The 23,048-nt window shown below is 43.7% G+C and overlaps 1 protein-coding gene across 1 annotated transcript in view; it reads right to left on the reverse strand.

The window, feature by feature from the left end:
- The window catches only part of plxdc2b (plexin domain containing 2b), a 475,098-nt gene that overhangs the window by 284,716 nt on the left and 167,334 nt on the right, over positions 1 to 23,048 (reverse strand). The window lies entirely within an intron of this gene.

Raw genomic sequence — 23,048 nt, forward strand, 5'->3', positions numbered from 1 at the left:
TGTGATATTGTGTATGCAAGATGCATTTTCCTATATAAAAGTGGTCATTACTAGTCAAAGTAATTGACTTTGAAGGGTCATGTGAATACAATCCTACAGTAACTATTTTTTCTAATGTTTTGTTAAATCTGGATAGTGCCTCTGTTCAATATACATTTCTCTAATGATCTGTATTGCACAGTCAGTATGATCTCCTCAAGACATCAACCTTATAGAGAGGATACATGACAGCATGATAGTGAAGTATTTGTTTTTAGTTAAGTTCTTTATTACAGTTTCCCTGAGCAAATATTTCTATGAGGTACAATAACTTTGCTTAATATTATTATTGTTCCTTTTAGCTGCTGGGAATGTCAACTACAAAGGAGGTGGATTGTTCCACTTTGACATCAAATGCGATAATTCTCCATACAAGTCACTTTCATACCTAAATGAAATGCCTGCAATATTTTATGACAGTTTATTCAAAACTGTCATAAGATATTTGAAGTGTTTTGAAAACTGTCATAGTATACCTGTGAAAAATGTTTCATTGTTCAATCTAATTTAGTTATCTTAAGTAGTTCTGTTTTGTAGCTGCTCAAGAAACTGCTACCATGAAACAATGACACTGCAGTGTATCTCTCACTATGTGTAATCACAGATGAGGCTTTACAGATTGATGAGTTCTGATTACAGTGGTGTGTTAGGTTGCAGAATCCATTCCACAGCAAGTTATTATTCCTCAATTAGTGTCAATGCGCAATCATTGAATTGTGACTGACAAGGAACTTGTTTTTTTTTGTTTACCGGAGATGGTGACGTTGGTGAGTCTGCTTATTCCCACTTTTAGTTGCCTGAGAAGATAAATCAGGAGGATGATGGAATACTCTCCACTTGCCTGGGTGAGTAGTTCAATAATATTCAAGATGCTCAATACCATCCAAAAAAAAAGACAGCTCCTTGATGAGCAGCCTATCCATCACCTGAAACATGCACTCCCTCCACCATCTATAAGATGCACTACAACAACTCATCAAGCCTCCTTCGACAGCACCTTCCTCACTCACTACCTAGAAGGGCAAGGACAGCAGACACATAAGGTGCACACACCCGCAAGTTACCTTCTAAGCACAGACCTTGCAGACTTAGAATTATTTGCTCCTCCTTCACTGTTGCTCAGTCAAAATCCTAGAACTCCCTCTCTAACAGCATTGTAAGTGTACCTGCATCACATGTACTGCAACAGTTCAAGAAGGCAGCTTAGCACCACCTTTTCAAGGGCAATTAGGGTAGGCAACAAATATTGGTCATGCCAGAGGCACTCAAATTCCATGAGAAAATAATTTTTTAAAACACTGTTCGACATCAAGGCACCATCAACTGACTGTGGTATTTAGGATACCTTAGAAAAGCTGAGGTCTTTGATGTCTGTGGTCAAAGGGAAAATCTGCATTTGTTAGCATCAAACACAGGAAGGCCCACCACCACTTTTCATATAATATATGATACATCCCATGAACAAATTTTTTAAAAGTATCATATATTATATGTAAGGTGGTGGTGGTGGGCCTTCCTGTGTTTGATATCAACAAATACAGATTTTCCATTTGACCACAGACATCAAAGACCTCAGCATTTCTAAGGTATCCTAAATAACATAGTCAGTTGATGGTGCCTTGATGTCGAAGACAGCGTTTTTAAAAATTATTCTTTCATGGGATGTGAGTGTCGCCGTCAAGGCCAGCATTTGTTGTTACTCTCCCTTGTCCTCTGCATGTCCGTAATGGTCACAGCTATGCTCAATCCTGTCCTCATCCAACTGCGAACTTGCCAGCAGGGTTACTTGATAGTAATTAGTAATGACTTATTTTCCCCTATCAAATCGAAAGGCACTGAGAACAACTATATCTCCTCCATCACTGCTCTCCCTCCCATTCCACTTAGAAAGCCAAATCAGTAGAACAACAACTGAAATGCTAAACAATGTATTGTGTTTAATGCAGGAAATGCCCCAAAGTGCTGTAAAGATTAAGAATTGAACATGGTCTGCCCTGTATGACTTGCAACATTGTCATGACTCACCTCAATGAACTCACGGTAAAGCATTTCACGATGAACTGTAAAGGAGGAAAAAACCATTTTGTTTACCTTTTAAACTCTTCGAATCTCCAATCCATGGTTCATGCCCACAATGGTGAGGAGGGTGTGCCATTTGCACCCACTGTATGTAAGCATTTTGGCTCTACATCAACCCAGTTTTCATTCACACATGAGTGGGACCCAAACAAACCCTTCTAATACTCAGGTGGGAACACTACCATTGGACCAATGGCTGGCGGGTGCAAGTAACCCGCTAGATGTCAGCCCAGTATTTAGACCCCATATTCTAATCTGCTGGAGCTATCTGAAGTGGGACTTGAACACTGCACCATCTGACTCAGATGGGAATTCTACTGCCAAGCCAAAGGCTCACTCCATAAAATATATTATCAAAAAAAAAGGCAAATTCAGAATCAAAATGCACATCATGATGCCAGTCTAGTTGAGGTGCTTCCCAATAGTATGGCAAACACTAAAAATAGTGAATCTGACTGAAAAACTATACTTAATAATTAAAGCGCCAATGCAGCCAGAACATATGGGGCTAAATCAACAGCCCCAAAGACAAGCTTAGAATCACAAAATGTGTTTAACCCATGCCCATTGCTTCCAATGCATGCAAAACACTAACTTTGTGCTGCCTGTTAATTTGCATGGTTGCTGAATGGAGCTGGCAGCAATTGCGCTGTTGAGTGATTTCACAAATCCCGAGTTCAGCTGAGGCCAGCACCACTTAAAGCCAGTCTGCACTGCTTAATGGAAAGGTGCAACCTGGCTGGAAATGCTTGAGGAAAGCACTGTGAGGAGGAAGAGGGAAGGCTGAGTGTGCCAAGGTTCTCTAATGCTGTCCTGCATGCCTTGATGGAGGAAGTGGAGAGGGGAAGATATGTGATCTATCCAGAGCAGGCCAGGAGGACCTCCAGACAAACATTGTGAAGGCAGTGGGAACAGGTAACTATGGCAATCAATCCAAGGATCTGAATGTGATGCAAAACGAAGAAGTTCAATGACCTTACATGACTGGTGAATGTCAGCGAATATACCGACAGATGCCTTATCCCTGCCAATTGCACCAAATCCTCTCACACTAATCAATGCACCACACCTACTAGAAACTATCAATCACAACTGTAACAGACAGGAAAGACATGATAGGCATAGCTCCCGTTTTTTTTTCACCACCTGACTGTTCAAAGGCAATCTTTTTTTATTCATTCATGCAATGGGGTTGTTGCAGCTGAGCCATCATTTATTGTCTATCTCTCATTGCCCTTGAGAAGGTGGTGATGAGCTGCCTTCTTGAACCGCTGTGGTCCATGTGGTGTAGGTGCACCCACAGTGCTGTTAGGGAGGGAATTCCAGGTTTTTGACCCAGCAGCAATGAAGGATCAGTGATATATTTCCAAGTCAGGATGATGAGTTGCTTGGAGGGGAACTTGCAGGTGGTTGTGTTCCCATGTCCTTCTAGATGGTAGTGATCATGGGTTTGGAAGGTGCTGTCTAAGAAGCCTTGGTGAGTTCCTGCAGTGTATTTTGCAAATGGTACAGACTGCTGCTACTGTTCATCGGTGGTGGAGGGAGTGAATGTTTGTGGATGGGATGCCAATCAAGTGGGCTGTTTTGTCCTGGATGGTGTCAAGCTTCTTGAGTGTTGTAGGAGCTGCACTCATCCAGGCAAGCAGAGAGTACTCCATCAGACTCCTGACTTGTGCCTTGTAGATGGTGGACAGGCTTTGGGGAGTCAGGAGGTGAGTTACTCGTTGCACGATTCCTAGCCTCTGACCTGCTCTTGTAGCCACAGTATTTATATGGCTAGTCCAGTTCAGTTTCTGGTCAATAGTAACCCCGAGGATGTGGGAGATTCAGTGATGGTAATGCCATTGAACATCAAGGGGCGATGGTCAGATTCTCTCTTCTTGGGGATGGTCATCTTCTGGCACTTGTGTCATATGAATGTTACTTGCTACTTGGTAGCCCAAGCCTGGATATTGTCCAGGTCTTACTGCATTTGGACATGGGCTGCTTCAGTATCTGAGGAGTCGCAAATGGTGCTGAACACTGTGTAATCATCAGCGAACATCCTCAGTTCTGACCTTATGGTTGATGAAGCAGCTGAAGATAGTTGGGCCTAGGACACTACCCTGAGGAACACCTGCAGTGATGTCCTGGAACTGAGGTGACTGACCTCCAACAACCACAACCGTCTTCTTTTGTGCTAGGTATGGCTCCAACCAGTGGAGCGTTTCCCCCTGATTCCCATTGACTCTAACTTTGCTAGGAATCCTTGGTGCCACACTTGGTCAAATGCTGCCTTAATTTCAAGGCCGGTCACTCTCAACTGACCACTGGATTTCAGCTCTTCTGCTTGAACCAAGGCTGTAATGAGGTCAGGAGGTCAGTGATCCTGGTGGCACCCAAACTGAGCATTAGTGAGGTTATTGCTAAGCAACTGCCATTTGATAGCACTGTTGATGACCCCTTCCATCAGTTTACTGATGATCGAGAATAGGCTGAAGGGGCAGTGACTGGCTGGGTTGGATTTGTGCTGCATTTTGTGTACAGGACATACCTGGGCAATATTGCCGGGTACATACCAGTGTTATAGCTGTACTGGAACAGCATGGGAGCACAAGTCTTCAGTACTATTCCTGGAATGTTGTCAGGGCCCATAGCCTTTGCAGCATCCAGTGCCTTCAGCCGTTTCTTGATATCAGGTGGAGTGAATCAAATTGGCTGAAGACTGGCATCTGTGATGCTGGGAACCTCCGGAGGAGGCTGACATGGATCATCCACTCAGCACTTCTGGCTGAAGATTGCTGCAAATGCTGCAGCCTTATCTTTTGCACTGATGTGCAGGGCTCCCCCATCATTGAGGATGGGGATATTTGTGGAGCCTCCTCCTCCAGTGAGTTGTTCAGTTGTTCACCACCATTCACGACTGGATGTGGCAGGAATGCAGAGCTTAGATGTGATAAGTTGGTTGTGGAATCTCTTAGCTCTGTCTATCGCTTGCTGCTTATGCTGTTTGGCATGCACGTAGTCCTGTATGCCTGCTGCAGCTCCTGGCATGCCACCCTGCACTCTTCATTGAACCAGGGTTAATCCCCTGGCTTGGTGGTAATTGTAGAGTGGGAGAAACGCCAGACCTTGAGATTATAAATTGTGATGGAGTACAATTCTGCTGCTGCTGATGGACCACTGTGCCTTCTGGTTGCCAAGTCTTGAGTTGCTAGATCTGTTCGCAATCTATCCAATACAGCATGGTGGTAGTGCCACACAACACGATGGAGGTTATCCTCAATGTGGAGATGGGACTTCGTCTCCACAAGGCCTGTGCGGTGATCACTCCTACCATTACTGCCAAGGTCAGATGCATCTGCGGCAGGCAAGTTTGTGAGGATGCAGTCAAGTATGTACTCCCTCTTGTAGGTTCCCTCTCCACCTGCCACAGAGCCAGTCCAGCAGCTATATCTTTTAGGACTCGACCAGTTCGGTCCGTAGTGGTGCTACCGAGCCACTCTTTATGATGGACATTGAAGTTCCCCCACCTAGAGTACATTCTGCGCTCTTAGTACCCTCAGTGCTTCCTCCAAGCGGTGTTCAACATGGAGGAGCACTGATTCATCAGCTGAGGCGGTGGAGGGGGGAGGTGCGGCAGTACGTGGTAATGTTTGACCTGATGCCATGAGACATCTTGGGGTCCGGAATCAATGTTGAGGATCCAGGGCAACTCCCTTCTGACAGTATACCACTGTGTCGCCACCTCTATTGAGTCTGTCCTGCCAGTGGGACAACAGTGCATCCGTGAGGCTGAGAGTTAAGTGGAAAACACATTGTTAGACGTGGTCAACCCACAGCCTAAGGAAGTGTAGTCAGAGAAGAAATGGGTAACTCACCAGTCAGAAGAAGGGAGGCAGGTAGGCAGTCAGGAAAGCCCCAGAGTGCATCTCACTCAAGAACAGCTTTTCTGTGTTGGAAAGCAGTAAGTGACGGTTCTTCTGGGGAATACAGCCGGAGCCCAGCTGCACAAGGGGGGAGGAGAAAGAGAGGAAGGGAAATAACGATAGGAGACTCAATAGTGAGGGGTACAGACAGGCATTTCTCCGGCTGCAGACATGACTCCAGGATGGTGTGTTGCCTCCGTAGGGCCAGGGTCAAGGATGTCACTGAACGGCTGCAGGACATTCTGAAGAGGGAGGGCAAACAGTCAGAAATCATGATTCACATTGGTAGAAAGAGGGATGAGGTCCTAAAACAAGAATTTAGGGAGCTAGGTAGCAGATTGAAAAGTAAGACCTCAAAGGTTACAATCTCTGGATTACATTCGGTGCCATATGCCAGTGAGTCTAGGAATAGGCGGATAGAGCAGATGAATGTGTGGCTGAAGAGTTGGTGCAGGAGGGAGGGCTTTAGATTCCTGGATCACTGGTCCTTTTCTGGGAAAGTTGGAGCCTGTACAAGTCCGACAGTTTGCACCTGAACCAGAATGGGACCAACATCCTTGAGCTAGAGCTTTTGGTGGGGGTTTAAATTAATTTGGCAGTGGGATGGGATACGGAGTGGAGGTATAGTACGGGGTGACGTACGGGCAAGTATAGAAGAAAAGCCAAGTCAGTCTGGAAGGTAGCGCATATATATTCAAATTAAGGCACAAGGGAGCATGGCAAGGTTATCTGACATTTATTTTAATGCAATGAGTCTTGCGAGTAAGGCAGATGAGTTGAGAGTGTTGATTAACACATGGGGATATGGCATCATTGCTATCATGGAGATATGATTGAGGGAGGAGCAGGACATGCAACTCAATATTCCAGGATGTAGAATCTTCAGTCAAGACAGGAGGGGGAGGGGTGTAAAAGAGGAGGTGGTGTTGCAATATTAATCAACAGTAATAAGGAGGGATGCTATCTTAGAAGGTTCCTCCAATGAGGCCATATGGGTAGGACTTAAAAACAAAAAGAGGGCAATCACATTGCTGGAATTGTACTATAGACATCCAAACAGTCAGGGAGGGATAGCTGGGCATATATGTAGGCAAGTCTTAGAGAAGTGTAAAAATAATTAGGGTAATAATTGTTGGGATTTCAACTTTCCCAATATTAACTGGAATAGACAAAATGTGAAAGGCTTAGAGGAGGTGGAATTGTTAAAATGTATCCAGGAGAGCTTTTTAAGCCAGCGTGTAGAAAGTCCTACAAGACAGGGGGCGGTGCTGGACCTAATTTTAGGGAACGAAGCTGGGCAAGTGGTAGAAGTGTCAATGGGGGGAGCATTTCCGTGATAGTGACCATAACTCAGTAAGACTTAAGGTAGTTATGGAAAAGGACAAAGATGGACTGGATATAAAGGTTCTCAATAGAGGGAAGGCTGATCTGAATATGAAAAGACAGGACCTGGCCAAAGTGGGTTGCAAGCAGCTACTTGTAGAAAAATCTACATCAGAACAGTGGGAGTCATTCAAAAAGGAAATAGTGAGAGTGTAGGGCCAACAGGTTCCCGTAAAAGTGAAGGGGGAGACCAACAAGTCCAGAAAACCCTGAATGTCGAGGAATGTACAGGATTGGATCAGGGAAAAAAGGGAAGCTTATGGTAGATACTGAGGCCTCAAAACAGCGGAAGCCCTAGACAAGTATAGAAACTGCAGGGGATTATTTAAACAAGAAATTAGGAGAATGAAGAGGGGACATGAAAAAACACTGGTGTCTAAAATAAAGGAAAATCCAAATGGAATTTTATAAGAATTTTAGGGGCAAGTGGATAACCAGGGAAAGAGTAGAGCCCACTAGGGACCAAAGTGGCAATCTGTGTGAGGAGCTGGCAGGCGTAGGTGCGGTTTTAAATGAGTACTTTGCATCTGTATTCACTATAGAGAAGGACAGTGTAGGTACAGAAATCAGGATGGGGGACTGTGATATACTTAAACAAATTAGCATCAAGAGGGAAGGGGTATTAGCAGTTTTAGCAAGCTTAAAAGTGGATAAATCCCCAGGCCCAGATGAGATGTATCCCAGGCTCTTGGGGATTCAAGGGAGGAGATTGCAGAGGCCCTGACATTAATTTTCAAATCCTCTCTGGCCACAGGAGAGACATCAGAGGACTGGAGGACAGCTAATGTGGTACCATTATTCAAGAAGATTGGTAGGTATAAACCAGGGAACTATAGGTCAGTGAGTTTAACATCAGTGGTAGGGAAACTTTTGGAAAAAATTCTGAGGGACAGAATTAATCTCCACTTGGAGAGGCAAGGATTAATCAAAGATAGTCAGCATGGCTTTATCAGGGGGAGATTGTATCTAACAAATTTGATTTAATTTCTCAAGGAGGTGACTAGGTGTGTAGATGAGGGTAGTGCAGTTGATGTAGTCTAAATGGATTTCAGTAAGGCTTTTGACAAGGTCTTGCATGGGAGACTGGTCAAGAAGAGCCCATGAGATCCAGGGCAATTTGGAAAATTGGATCCAAAATTAGCTTAGTGGCAGGAGACAGAGGGTGATGGTCGAATGTTGTTTTTGTGATTGGAAGCCTGTGTCCAGTGGCATTCCACAAGGTTCGGTGCTGGGTCCGTTGTTGTTTGTAGTGTACATTAATGATCTAGACATGAATGTATGATCAGTAAGTTCGCAGATGACACAAAAATCGGTGGTGTGGTAAATGGCGAGGAGGAAAGCCTTAGACTACAGGACAATATAGGCAGGCTGGCCAGATGGGCAGAGCAGTGGCAAATGGAATTTAATCCTGAAAAGTGTGAGGGAGGACCTCCTTGAAGGCAGCAGGACAGGTAAAAAGGTGGTTAAGAAGACATATGGGATATTTGCTTTGATTAGTTGAGGCATTGAATACAAGAGCCAGAAGGTAATGATGGAGCTGTATAAAATGTTAGTTAGGCCACATCTGGAGTACTGTGCGCAGTTCTGGTCGCCACAATATAGGAAGGATGTGATTGCACTGGAGAGGGTGCAGAGGAGATTCACCAGGATGTTGCCTGGGCTGCAGCGTTTCAGCTATGAAGAGAGACTAGATAGGCTAGGGTTGTTTTCCTTAGAACAGAAAAGGCTGAGGGGGGGGCCTGATTGAGGTATACAAAATTGTGAATGGCATAGATAGGGTAGATAGAAAGAAACTTTTCCCCTTAATGGAGATGTCAATAACCAGGGGGCATCGAGTTAAAGTAAGGGGCAGGACCTGAATATACACACCTACACTCACTCTCACACTTATATGTACGCACAGCTCCGGAAAAGATTTTGATTATCAAAGTAGCATGTGGTTAAGTCTTATGAATTCAAGAGGTATCTATCACACAGTGAAGATTTGAAACGATGCAGGCCTGTCATGCTTTTTTGTCCACTGAAGAAAAAAGCTCTGGTGGTTTTAGAAGGACAGATTCACTGTAGGTTTAAAAACAAAAAACTGCGGATGCTGGAAATCCAAAACAAAAACAGAATTACCTGGAAAAACTCAGCAGGTCCGGCAGCATCGGCGGAGAAGAAAAGAGTTGACGTTTCGAGTCCTCATGACCCTTCAACAAAATATTTCACCCCTCTCCTTGGATTCACCTAGTTCTGTTGAAGGGTCATGAGGACTCAAAACGTCAACTCTTTTCTTCTCCGCCGATGCTGCCGGACCTGCTGACTTTTTCCAGGTAATTCTGTTTTTGTTCACTGTAGGTTTGTTTGCAGTAACAGATTTCTCTTGTTCCACTCCAGTCAAGGTGTAGTAGCGAAGTCCTGCAGCAAAACCCTGGTATGGGTCCTCAGCTAGAAAGATCAAGAGCAATCCAAGTCTCTGCCTACTGGTGTTTTCTTAGGGAAAGTCTTTTCTCTTTGTCAGCATAAATGTTTCTCTCTTGTCTGCTCCAAATATGCCTTATTAAATCGCCTTATCAAAAACTTAGTTTCTGTCATTTGACTGGAGCACCTCTTTCTATTGTCCTCATAAATAGTTTCTGATGGTTAGACCATTGACAGACAATGGAGTCTGGGTACCACTCATCTACACACCATTTTGTTAAATAGAGCTTTTCACACCATTTTCTGGATTTCAAGTTTAGAGTTGAACAGTCTGAAACAGTACTATGAAACCAGTCTTTTTAATTAGCTGGAGAAGTGCAGCCATTAACCACAGGAAGGGTCATTTTAATTTTAATGATTTCTCAAAGATAAGCCCAGAAAGGTTGTTTGCATTTTAATGACTTCATCAAGACTTTTCCAGAAATGAAGATTACTTTAGTGTTCTTGCAGTTTCATGTGCATTGGCAGGAAAGAAAAGTTCACCTGACTTCTCAACACCATTTTGTTTTACAGGCAAGTGTCCATTTCAGGTTTATATTATACAATTTCAAATTTATAGCTCTTAAATTCATATTGTGTGAGCATGACACCAGTTAGACCATAAGACGTAACAGCAGAAGTAGGCCGTTCAGCCCATCAAGTCTGCTCCACCATTCAATGAGATCCTGGCTGATCTGATAATCCTCAACTCCACTTTCCTGCCTTTTCCCCATAACCCGTGATTCCCTTACTGATTAAAAATCTGTCTTTCTATGCCTTGAATATGCTTAACGACCCAGCCTCTTCAGCCCTCTGTGGTAAAGAATTCCACAGATTGACTACTGTCTGAGAGAAGAAATTGCTCCTCATCTCTGTTTTAAATGGGCATCCCTCACTCTGAGATTATGCCCTCTGGTCCTGGACTCTCCCACAAGGGGAAACAACCTCTCAGCATCTACCCTGTCAAGCTCCTTAAGAATCTTATATGTTTCAATATGGTCACCTCTCATTCTTCTAAACTCCAGTGAGTACAGGCCCAACCTACTCAACCTCTCATAAGGAAATCCCTCCAACCCCAGATGAACCTAGGGAACCTTCTCTTGACTGCCTCCAATGACAGTATAGCTTTCCTTAGATAAGGGGACCAAAACTGTTTACCAGGTGTGGTATAACTATTGCTTTGTATAGTTTTAGCAAGACTTGCCTGTTTTTATGCTCCATTCCCTTTGAATAAAGGCCAACATTACATTTGCCTTCCCTATTACCTGCTAAACTTGTATGCTAGCTTTTTGGGATTCATGCACAAGGACTCCCAAATCCCTCTGAGCTGCAGCTTTCTGCAGTCTTTCTCTACTTAAATAATATTCAGCTCCTCTATTCTTCCTGCCAAAGTGCAAAACCTCACACTTTCCCACATTATATTCCATCTGCCAAGTTTTTGCTCGCTCACTTAACCTGTCTATATCCCTCTGTAGACTCTTTGTGTCATCCTCACCACTTACCTTCCCACCTATTTTTGTGTCATCCACAAACTTGGCAATAGTACATTCATTTCCCTCATCCAAGTCATTTACATATATTGTAAATAATTGTGGCCCAGCACTGATCCCTGTGGCACCCCACTAGTTACAGGTTGCCATCCTGAAAATGCCCCCCATATCCCAACTCTCTGTCTTCTATTAGTTAGCCAGTCCTCTATCCATGCTAATATACTACCCCTAATATCATGGGCTCTTATCTTATTAAGTAGCCTTATGTGTGGCAACTTATCGAACACCTGTTGGAAATCCAAATATATTACATCTACTGGATCCTCTTTTCTATCCTATTTGTTACCTCCTCAACAAATTGTAATAAATTTGTCAGGCATGATTTCCCCTTCATGCAGCCATGCTGACTCTGCTTGATCAGGTTATGCATTTCTAAATGCTCTGCTATTACATCCTTTATAATAGAATCCAACATGTTGCCAACAGCAGATGTTAAGCTAACTGGCCTATAGTTACCTGTTTTTGTCTCCCTCCCTTTTTGAATAAGGGTGTTACATTGGCAGTTTTCCAATCCTCTGGGGCTTTTCCAGAATCTAAGGACGCTTAGAAGATTACTACCAGTGCATCCACTATCTCTGCAGCCATTTCCTTTAATATCCTAAGATGCAACCCCTCAGGTCCAGGTGACTTAGTGGCCTTTAGCCCCATTAGTTTCCTTAGTACTTTGTCTTTAGTGATAATTATTGTATTTATTTCCTCCCTCACTTTTGCCCCGTGATTATTTAGTATTTTTGGAATGCTATTAGTGTCTTCTACTGTGAAGATTGATGCAAAGCATTTATTCAACTTCACTGCCATTTCCTGGTCCCCCATTATTATTTCCCCAGCCTCATTCTCTAAGGGGCCTATATTGGCTTTGGTCTCTCTCTTCCTTTTTATATATTTAAAGAAGCTCTAATTGTCCATTTTTATATTACTTGTTAGTTTACCCTCAAAATTTATTTTCTCCCTCTTTATTATTTCTTGGTCATCTTTTGTTGGTTTTTAAAATTTTCCCAATCCTCTGCTTACCACTAATCTTTGTCACATTGTATGATTTTTTCTTTCACTTTGATACTATCCTTAACTTCCTTGGTTAACCATGGCTGGTCCATCTTCTTCCTCCAATTATTCTTCCTCACTGAGATATATCTTTGTTGTGAGCCATAAACTATTTTCTTAACTGTCTGCCATTGTTCATCAACCATCTTTGCTGCTAAACTCCTTTCCCAGTCCACTCCAGCCAACCCTGCCCTCATTCTTTTGTAATTACTCTTATTTAAGTTTAGCACAGATGTTTCCAAACTAAGTTTCGCACTCTCAAACTGAATGCTAAATTCCACCATGTTATGGTCACTGCTTCCTAGGGGATCTTTTACTCTGAGATCATTTATTAAACCTGCCTCATTTCACGTTACCAGATCCAAAATAGCCTGATCACTGGTTGGATCCAAAACATATTGTTCTAGGAAAATGTCCTGAATGTACTCTATGAATTCTTGCTTGTGGCTACCTCTGATTTGATTTTCCCAATCTACTTGAAGATTAAATTCACTCATAATTAATATACTGCCTTTTTTACATGCCCTCATTATCTCCTGATTTATTCTCTGTCTGACAGCATAGCGACTGTTAGGGGGCCTTAGACTACTCCCACCAGTGTCTTCTTCCCCTTGTTATTTCTTACCTCCACCCATATGGATTCCACATCTTCCGATTCAAGATTGTTTCTTGCTGTCGTACACTTCTACCTATCATTCATGGCTCACTTCATTCTCACACACTTAGCATTGCTACAAGCTCCAAACCCACATACCTCAGCACGTACTGTAAGCTGGCCAAAATGGCAGTTACATAACCCAAAAAGATTGCACCACATTCACTGACATACTACCTGCACTCTTGCAGGACAAGGCACACAACCAGAGGCAGCAGGTGCCAACTGGCAGGGGATGGGCATGCCTGCATATCCAAACCCTGAATGAAGAGATGGTGATCAGCGGAGTGGCCATTTTGGATGCCCTGTCCAGTGGTGTTACTGAAACCATAAAACATGATGGCATCCTCCTACTAAATCCTCCTTCTCGCATCCCACTTCCCCCTCAACCCATAGTCTCTGCTGATTTACAAGCTGCAGATAATGTCAGCCAGCACTTCCTGCCCCTATTCCCTGCACCATAACATTAGTTTTGTGCCTAGGCCTCCACCTCCAGGGTTTCGAACTCTCCTTCTGGTGTTCCTTCTCCCTGGGTCACCTCATGTATTCAAGCTTTCTTCCATGCACACTCTCTCATCATTTCAGCCGTCAACAGTACCACTGTTTCACATGCCCACAGCATAGTGTTATAGGCCTTCAGTTGTCTATTTGGACCTTCTTGCCTCTTGCAAGTTGTTCTCACTTTACATCTGATTTCTGTCGCTTTCTTCTCTTTAAATCTGAAGCGTGGAGACTTTCTCTGCCCCTCACTCTTAACTTTACTCAACAAGATCATTTCCACGTTCCTGTCCTTCCTTTGACTAGAAGGTCTGCTTGGAGCTTTCCCCTCTTCCACTTCCCTGGACGTATGGGTTTTTTTTTTAGCTTGGGACTGCCTATCTGTCCCCTTTCAGTTGCTTCCCTGGCAGCTATCTTGAAAACCAGCTGAACTCCAAAAGCTTCCAAAAGAAACTTCTGTTTCTCTTCTCCTACATGTGTCCATGGGAGGGACCTGCCTCTCTGGACCCTTGTTGCTAGGCAACGGCCAGTTGTCAACTGTTGTTTTTGTTTAACTTCTCCTTATGAGTCGTAAAAACCTCATTAGAAATGCAGGCAACCGTTTAAAGTGAAACTAAAACTCAATTTGACCTTTTCTTAACACAAAGATACAGAAATACAAATCAAACTTAACCTTTAAAGCTAAAATTTATTCCTAACACCCACAAATACCAACATAACTTACTTTAACTGTCTCTATTTCCTAACATGTTGGGTAGCTGACTGTATGTGCTAACTGGACAGGCAGTGGAGGAAAAGTAAGAGGTGGAAGAACAGGAAGACAGTGCTGAAAAAAACAGTCACTCATACTCACACTCGCAACCATGAGCTCAGATATTGACACTGTGCATAATCTTGTGGGCAGGTTAGAGACGAGATCTACATATGTTGAGACTTTTGAGAGCAAATGACCTGCAACTGGAGCAGGGGACAAGGGTAGACGGGTGCCAGCTCATCAGACAGCAAATTTGCACATGAGTTCCACTGAAGAGGACTGGGAGGAGCATTTTGATAGGGCAGCATGCAGGAGAAGCCTATTGAGATGCACAATGAAATGCTCTGTGCATTCGCAGACCTGCGAAAAAGTCTGCGGTAACTGTCAGGGAACATTGAGGAGTCTGGCACAGGGCTTAATTTGCACAGAGCTTGGAGCCCATCCTTTCAATAAGGAAATTTTCACATACCTGAACTCAACAGTGCTAAAATATTTTCACTACTAAATGTAGACAGTTTCTGGTTTTACTACTACTGGTAGAAGGATGCTGACTTTAAGTGAAAGAGACTGCAGATGGCTTTGCAAGAAAACCTTGAAAAGCTATAGCCCTAGAAGGCCCAGCTTCAGACCACACCATCTCAGCATGCATAGCATTCTGAAAGGCAACAGCAAAAGCACTTGCAGAGCGGCAGAGGTGGGTGGACGAATGCTGTCATCCTGAGAGAGGATCATGCTCCATGCAACCACTGCCACTCCCCCTGGGCGGCATCCCAGCAATCCTAGTAATCTGCTGGAGAACAAATTGTTATGACACCATGCAATCCCCTTTTAAACATTGTTTCTTGCAGCCATGTTAACAGCGGTCTGAGCTTCCACAGCAACAAGCTGACCTTACATGAATTCAGTCTGAACTTTCACTACCAGGCTTTACTTGTGCTGCAGTGGAAGTTGAGACATTGGCCATCAGTTGCTGCGTTGTTATTAATTCTGCAAGTCTGGTAATATTGTTAGCTACCACTAAAGTACACTTATACTTAAAAAAATCCATGTCACTTCAATTGCTCACAATCCAGCAATTGTACCCTTTGAGATATGCCATGCTGCAAATAAGCAGAGTGGGGAGGCGGGATGTAGCATGGCATAGGAACACTAGGACAGGCAAAGGCACATGAAAAGAAAAAACTAAGGTAATGCACAAATGTGATTAGTTAACATTTATATGCAATAGGCAGCATTTGACCGAGTGTGGCATTAAGGAACTCGAGCAAAACTGGAGTCAATGGGAATCAAGGGGAAAACTCTTCACTGGTTGGAATCATACCTAGCATAAAGGAAGATGGTTTTGGTTGTTGGAGGTCAGTCATCTCAGCTCCAGGGCACCACTGCAGGAGTTCCTCGGGGTAGTGTCCGAAGCCCAACCATCTTCAGCTGCTTCATCAATGACCTTCCTTCCATTATAACGTCAGAAGTGGGGATGTTTGCTGGTGCTTGAACAATGTTCAGCATCATTCGTGACTTCTCAGATACTGAAACAGTCCATGTCCAAATGTAGCAAGACCTGGGCAATATCCAGGCTCGGGCTGACAAGTGGCAAGTAACATTCACGCCACACAAGTGCCAGGCAATGATCATCTCCAACAAGAGAGAGTCTAGCCATCGTCCATTGACATTCAATGGCCTTACCATCACTGAATCCCCCACTATCAACATCCTGGGGATTACTATTGACCAGAAACTGAACTGGACTAGCCAAATAAATACTGTGGCTACACGAGCAGGTCAGAGACTAGGAATTGTGCGACAAGTAACTCACCTCCTGATTCTCCAAAGGCTACCATCTACAAGGCACAAGTCTTGGAATACTCCCCACTTGCCTGCATGAGTGCAGCTCCAAGAACACTCAAGAAGCTTGACACCATCCAGGATAAAGCAGCCGCTTGATTGGCACCACATCCACAAACATTCACTCCATCCACCACCAATGCACAGTAGCAGCAGTGTGTACCATCTACAAGATGCACTGCAGGAATTCACCAAGTCCCCTTTGACAGCATCTTTCAAACCCACCATCACTACTATCAAGAATGACAAGGACAGCAGATAGATGGAACACCACCACCTAGAATTTCCCCTCCAAATCACTCACCATCCTGACTTGGAAATATATCACCATTCCTTCACTGTTGCTGAGTCAAAATCCTGGAACTCCCTTCCTAACAGCACTGTGGGTGTACCTACACCACATGGACTGCAGCGGTCCAAGAAGGCAGCTTACCACCACCTTCTCAAGGGAAACTAGGGATGGGCAATAAATGCTGGCCCAGCCAGCGAAGCCCATATCCTGGGAATGAAGAGAGAAAAATATGATATGGCTTTATTTAGAAAATAGTTTACTTATTTAGGGAAGTTTTCTTTCTGCATTGTGTTTGACTGGATGCTGTGAGGGAAGGGTAACCCATGGAACTCTTGGTGAATGGGGTTTTGGAGTTGTGTTTACTGGTATCAAAGTCAGATGAGCCTATTATGGATAGCCTGGAAGGAACAGAGTTGGCTGTCTCATCCCTCTTTCTCCTGTTCCTTCACTTGTGCCATATTGGCAACAGCTGTGCCTCCTGATGACAAAATTGTGCAGTGTGCAGCAGATCACCAGAAATCTTGACATGGGCTCTGCAGTGCTCCTCCAGGCACTAGAAGCATTGTTTCAGAACCCCAATGTTTTGCTCCATTACATTTTTGGTGGCAACACAGCTTTCTATTGTATATTTACTGCCCACATGTGCATGGGTTACGCACTGTCATCGGCAAATAGCCACCCTGTGGTTTGTTGTGCTGGCTCAATTGTAAACTGTTGCAGCATGAATGCATCAAGATTGCTGGCAGGATGCCAGGTATTGACTTGCATGATACTCTGCGTTGGTTGCACACTAGCTGAATGTTGGCAGGAAGAACACGGAGAGACAATATAAAATAAGGGGCACAATTCTAAAGAGGGTGCAGGAGCAGATGAACCTGGGCTTATGTGTGTATAAGTTATTGAAGGTGGCAGAACAGGTTGAGAGAGCACTTACTAAAGCATATGGTATCCTGGCCATTACTAATAAGGACATAGAGCAAGGAGGTTTTGTAAAACTTGTATAAAACTTTGGTTTGGCCTCAACTAGGGTAATGCGTTCAATTCTGGGTGCCACACTTTAGGAAAAATATGAAAGAATTAGAGCGAGTCCAGAAAAGATTCATGAAAATGCTTCCAGGGTGAGGAACTTCAGTTACAAAGACAGATTGGAGAAGTTAGGTCTGTTCTCCTTGAAGAAGAGAAGGTTAAGAGGAGATTTGATAAAATCATGAGGGGTCTAGAGAGAATTGATAGGAAAAAACTGTTCCCACTGGTGGAAGGATCGAGAATGAGAGGCCACAGATTTAACAGGCAAAGGAAGCAATGGAGACATGAGGAGAAACTTTTTCACACTGCAAGTACTTAAGATCTGAAATGTTCTGCCTGATATTGTGGTAGAGGCAGGTTCAATCAAGGCAGTCAAGAGGGAACAGGGATTATTATCTGAAACAGAAGAATGTGCAGAGTTGCGGGGAGAAGGTTGGGGATTGGGACTAGGTAAATTGTTGATTTGGAAGGCCAGCATAGACACGACTGGTCGAATGGCCTCCATCTGTGCTGTAGTAATTCTGTGATTCTGTGATGCGAACAGAGTGAACGCCCTTTCATTTTCAGTACATCTCTGAATAGACAAGCAGCGCCCGCAAAGCTACATGTGTATAGTCAATGGCACCCGACATAATATGGAAGCCCCTAATCTTTCAGAGCCACATGCTAAGTCTGCCCGCTTCCCTCTGGCAAGACACAATGAAATATACTCAGGTCTCTTGGAATACAGAGGCTCAGTAACCTCCCTCATGCCACAGTGGATGGCAAACTGGGAGATGTTGCAAATATCACCTGCTCCTGCTTGGAAGGAGACTTTGCACACAATTCATGGCTATTGTCAGCTTTACAGTTGCTGGCAATGCTGTTCTCACCCTTAGACATCCTTACAGAAGCACAGATGACGTGAAGAGAACTAATCTGTAGGGATAAAGAAAGAGAGCTGGGGTGTGGGACCAAATTGTACAGATCCTTCATAGAGACGGCACAGGCACTGCTCCTGACTGAGATTAAGATAGGTGTGTTTCTCCCTGAGAGACCCTACACAGATATGACCGCCTGCTGAGAGCCTTTTCTCACCTCCTTTCTCTTCCTTGTCCTACTCTAAGTACCTCTGCTTATTCCCCCTATCATGCTGTTGTCCAAAGGGAATGTCTATGCTGCACCCATGTCTGCAAGCAAGTGATTTGTGCAGAATCATTCACAACAAGCCAAAGTTCTTCAGCACATGCCACATCACTCCCTATAAACTTTATAAGTTTTTAAAGAACTCGAGAAGTCAAACATTTTTGATGATTTCTTTAAATAGCTCTGGTCAGGTGTGGCGAAATTATTCCTACTCCTGTGTTGAAGGGACAGCACTAGCTGAAACATTGAGCTCCACAATGGCAGTAGTGAGTTTCAAATCACTGTTACACGCTAATGAACATTATAATCTGCCTACTCCTCAAACGTCCAGCAGACACTCCCTGTTATTTGTGTCAAAGGCCTCACCAAAATGGCGTCTGGCGAAGATCGCCCTAGAAAAGTGCACCTGTATCTCAATAATTGGCTGATGGAATCAAACAGCATGTTCCTTCGAGATGGTCGTAATAGGCAGAGTACAGACCATACTCAACCATCCTGCGCTTGCAAAACCCAAAACTAAATGGCTAAGGTTAGATGCGATTCCATGATTGGGCAGCAGTTACTGATCAATGCTGAGTGTGCTATGAGAGCAAATAGGTTTATTGGGGAGTGAGAGATTGTGTGGCAGGGGTGGTGGAGGTGGCAGAACTCAGGTGAGGGAGCAATTGCAGGGACTGATCTGATGGTGGTGTGAGGGAGAAACAGGTAAGCAGTATGTGGTGGAGTGCATGGAGCTGAGCTGACAAATTTTGAGGGATGGGTATTGACTATGTAGCTTCTTTAGTCTGGAGGAAGCATTCCTGCTGCTCTTGTCCCACAAGTAGAATTGTAAAAGCTTTTATCTCATGGATTTAGACCCTCTCGCCTCCTTCAAGCTGTCACGGATATCCCGTGGTAAAAAAAAATGCTGTTTAAATGAAGGCACACAGCCACATTATAATATTGAAATGACCACAGAATCTCAGAATCAGAGAATTGTTACAACACAGGATGAGGCCATTCGGCCCATTGTGTCTACACCGGCTCTCAAAATTAGCAATTCATTTAATGCCATTCTCCCCATAACCCTGCACATGCTTCCTTTCCAAATAACAGTCTATTTCCTTTTTAATGCTTTGAGTGAACCTGCCTCTACCACAAATTCAGTCAATGCATTCTAAACTTTAACCATTTGCTGCGTGAAAAAGTTTTTTCTCATATTGTTTTTTTTTGTTTTGCCAATTACTTTAAATCTGTGCCCTCTTGTTCTTGATCCTTTCACAAGTGGGAACAATTTCTCCCTATATGCTCTGTTCAGACCCCTCATGATTTTAAAAACTTCTGTCAAATCTCCTCTCAGCCTTCTCTTCTCCAAGGAAGACAGTCCTAACTTCTTCAATCTATCTTCATACTTAATCTTATCTTATACTTACCCTCAATGACTTACGTACATATGCACCCAGGTCTTCTGCTCATGCACCCTCTTCAGAATGGTACCCTTTATTTTATATTGTCTCTCCAAGTTCTTCCTACCAAAATTAATCACTTCACAATTGTCCACAATGAACTTCATCTGGCAGCTGTAGACCCATTCTACCAACTTGTTGACGTCCTTCTGAAGTTCTACACTAATCTCTTCACCGTTTGCAATAATGCTTCAAGTTTTGCATCATCCACAAATTTTGAAATTGTGCCCTGTACACCAGGAAGGAAGGGCAATCTAAGGAAGGACAATACTGGCACCTGGGGAACTCCACTACAAACCTTCCTCCAGCCCAAAAAAAACAACTATTGGCTACTACTTTCTGTTTCCTGTCACTCAGCCAATTCCGTATCCATGTTGCTACCGTCCCTTTTATTCCATGAGCTATAACTTTACTCACAAGTGTGTTGTGCGGCACTGTATCAAATACCTTTTGGAAGTGCGTATACACCACATCAACAGAATTTCCTTCATCAACCCTCTCTGTTACCTCATTAAAAAACCCCATCAAGTTAGTTGAACATTATTTTCCCTTATGAAATCTATGCTGCCTTCCTTAATTAACACACATTTGTCCATGTGACTATTAATGTTGTCCCAAATTATTGTTTCTAGAAGTTTACCCACCCCCAAAGTTAAACTGACTAGCCTGTAGTTCCTGGGCTTATCTTTGCAGCCTTTTTTAAACAAGGTAATAATATTTGCAATTCTCCAGTCCTCTGGCACCACCCCTGAGTCTAATGAAAACTGAAAAATTATGGCTAGTGCCTCCACAATTTCCAGTCGCACTTCCCTCTGTATCCTTGGATGCATCTTATCTGATCCTGGTGTCTTATCAAATTTAAGTTCTCTTTATCAATTTTAAACAGTTTTAGTGTCTGAATGACCTCCTCTTCCACCATGGCCCATGTAGCATCTTCTTCCTTGGTAAAGGCAAATGCAAAGTATTCAGTTAATACCTCAGCTAAGCCCTCTGCCCTCATGCGTAAATCCCCTTTTTGGTCCCTAATTGGCCCTACTCCCTTTACTACCTTTTTAATCTTTATATGCTTTTAGAAGACTTTGGGGTTCCCTTTTATGTTAGCTGCCAGTTTCTTTTCAAACTCTCTCTTTGCTTCTCATATATGTTTCTTCACCTCCTCTTACAACATTCTATATTCAGCCTGATTCTCAATTGTATTTTCTACCTGACATCAGACATTAAATACAGTTCTGTCGAAGGGTCATGAGGACTCGAAACGTCAACTCTTTTCTTCTCCGCCGATGCTGCCAGACCTGCTGAGTTTTTCCAGGTAATTCTGTTTTTGTATTAAATACACTTGTTCCTCTTTATCTTAATTTCTATCTCTTCTGTCATTCAGGGTGCTCTGGAGTTGTTTGCCCTATCTCTCCCTTTCAAGGGAATATACCTTGACTGTGCCCAAGCCATCTCTTCTTTGAAGGAAGCCCATTGTTCAGCTATTATTTTTACTGTCAACCTTTGACTCCAATTTATTCATCCCAGATCAGTTCTTACTCCACAGAAGTTGGCTCTCCCCCAGTTAATTATTCTTGCTCTGGATTGTTCTTTGTCCTTTTCCATAGCCAACCTAAACCTTATGATACAATGATCACTACGCCCTAAATATTCTCCTACTGGCACTTGATCCACTTGGCCCACCTCATTCCCAAGAACCAAGTCCAGCAGCACTTCTTTTCTCATTGGACTAGAAACGTACAGTTGTAGAACATTTTCCTGAATACTCTCTTAAAACTCTTGCCCCTCTCTTTCCTTTATATTACAAGCAGTCCATGTCCAAATGCAGCAAGACCTGGACAATATCCAGGCTTAGGTTGAGAAGTAGCAAGTAACATTCGTACCACATAAGTGACAGGCAATGGCCATCTCCAACAAGAGAAAATCTAACCATCACCTCTTGACGTTCAAAGGCATAACCATCACTGGATCCCCCACTATCAACATCCTGGAGGTTACCATTGACCAGAGACTGAACTGGACTATTGTGGCTACAAGAGCAGGTCAGGGGCTAGGAATCGTGTGATGAGTAACTCATCTCCTGGCTCCTCAAAGCCTGTCCACCATCGACAAGACACAAGTCTGCTGGAATACTCCCCACTTGCCTGGAAGAGTGTGGCTCCTACAACACTCAAGAAGCTTGACACCGTCCAGGACAAAGTAGCCTGCTTGATTGGCATCACATCCACAAACATGCACTCCCTCCACCACCGACGCACAGTAGCAGCAGTGTGTACCATCTACAAGATGCACTGCAGGAATTCACCAAGGTTCCTTTGACAGCACCTTCCAAACCCATGACTGCTACCATCTAGAAAGACAAGGGTAGTAGACAGATGGGAACACCACCACTGGAAGTTCCCCTCCAAGCCACTCAACATCCCAACTTGGAAATATATCACCGCTCCTTCACTGTCGCTGGGTCAATCCTGGAACTCCCTTTCGAACAGCATGGTGGGTGTACCTACACAATATGGACTGCAGCAGTTCAAGAAGGCAGCTCACCACCACCCTCTCAAAGGCAACCAGGAACTGACAATAAATGCTGGCGTAGCCAGCGAAGCCCACATCCCATGAATGAATAAAAAAAACTACTATGATCTCAGTTTATATTCAGATAATTAAAGTCCCCCATTATATTTGCACCTCTGTTTAATTTCCTTGAGAATTTGTTCCTCTACATCCTTCTCACTAGTTGGTGGCCCATGGACTACACTGAACAATGTACTTGCACCATTTTTGCTTTTTAGCTCTAACCAAAAAGATTCTGTCCTTGACCCCGCTGGGGAATCCTCTCTCTCTCCAGCACTGTCATGCTCTCCTTTCTCTGCCACCCCTCCCCCTTTTCCTCCTTTCCTATCTTTCCTGAACAGCTTGTCTCCAGGACTAACTGACATCTAGTCCTGCCCTTCTTTCAGTCAGGTGACCGTTATAGG

The sequence above is a fragment of the Carcharodon carcharias genome, chromosome 3 (genome assembly GCF_017639515.1).
Source record: "Carcharodon carcharias isolate sCarCar2 chromosome 3, sCarCar2.pri, whole genome shotgun sequence".
In the NCBI taxonomy this organism is placed as follows: domain Eukaryota; kingdom Metazoa; phylum Chordata; class Chondrichthyes; order Lamniformes; family Lamnidae; genus Carcharodon; species Carcharodon carcharias.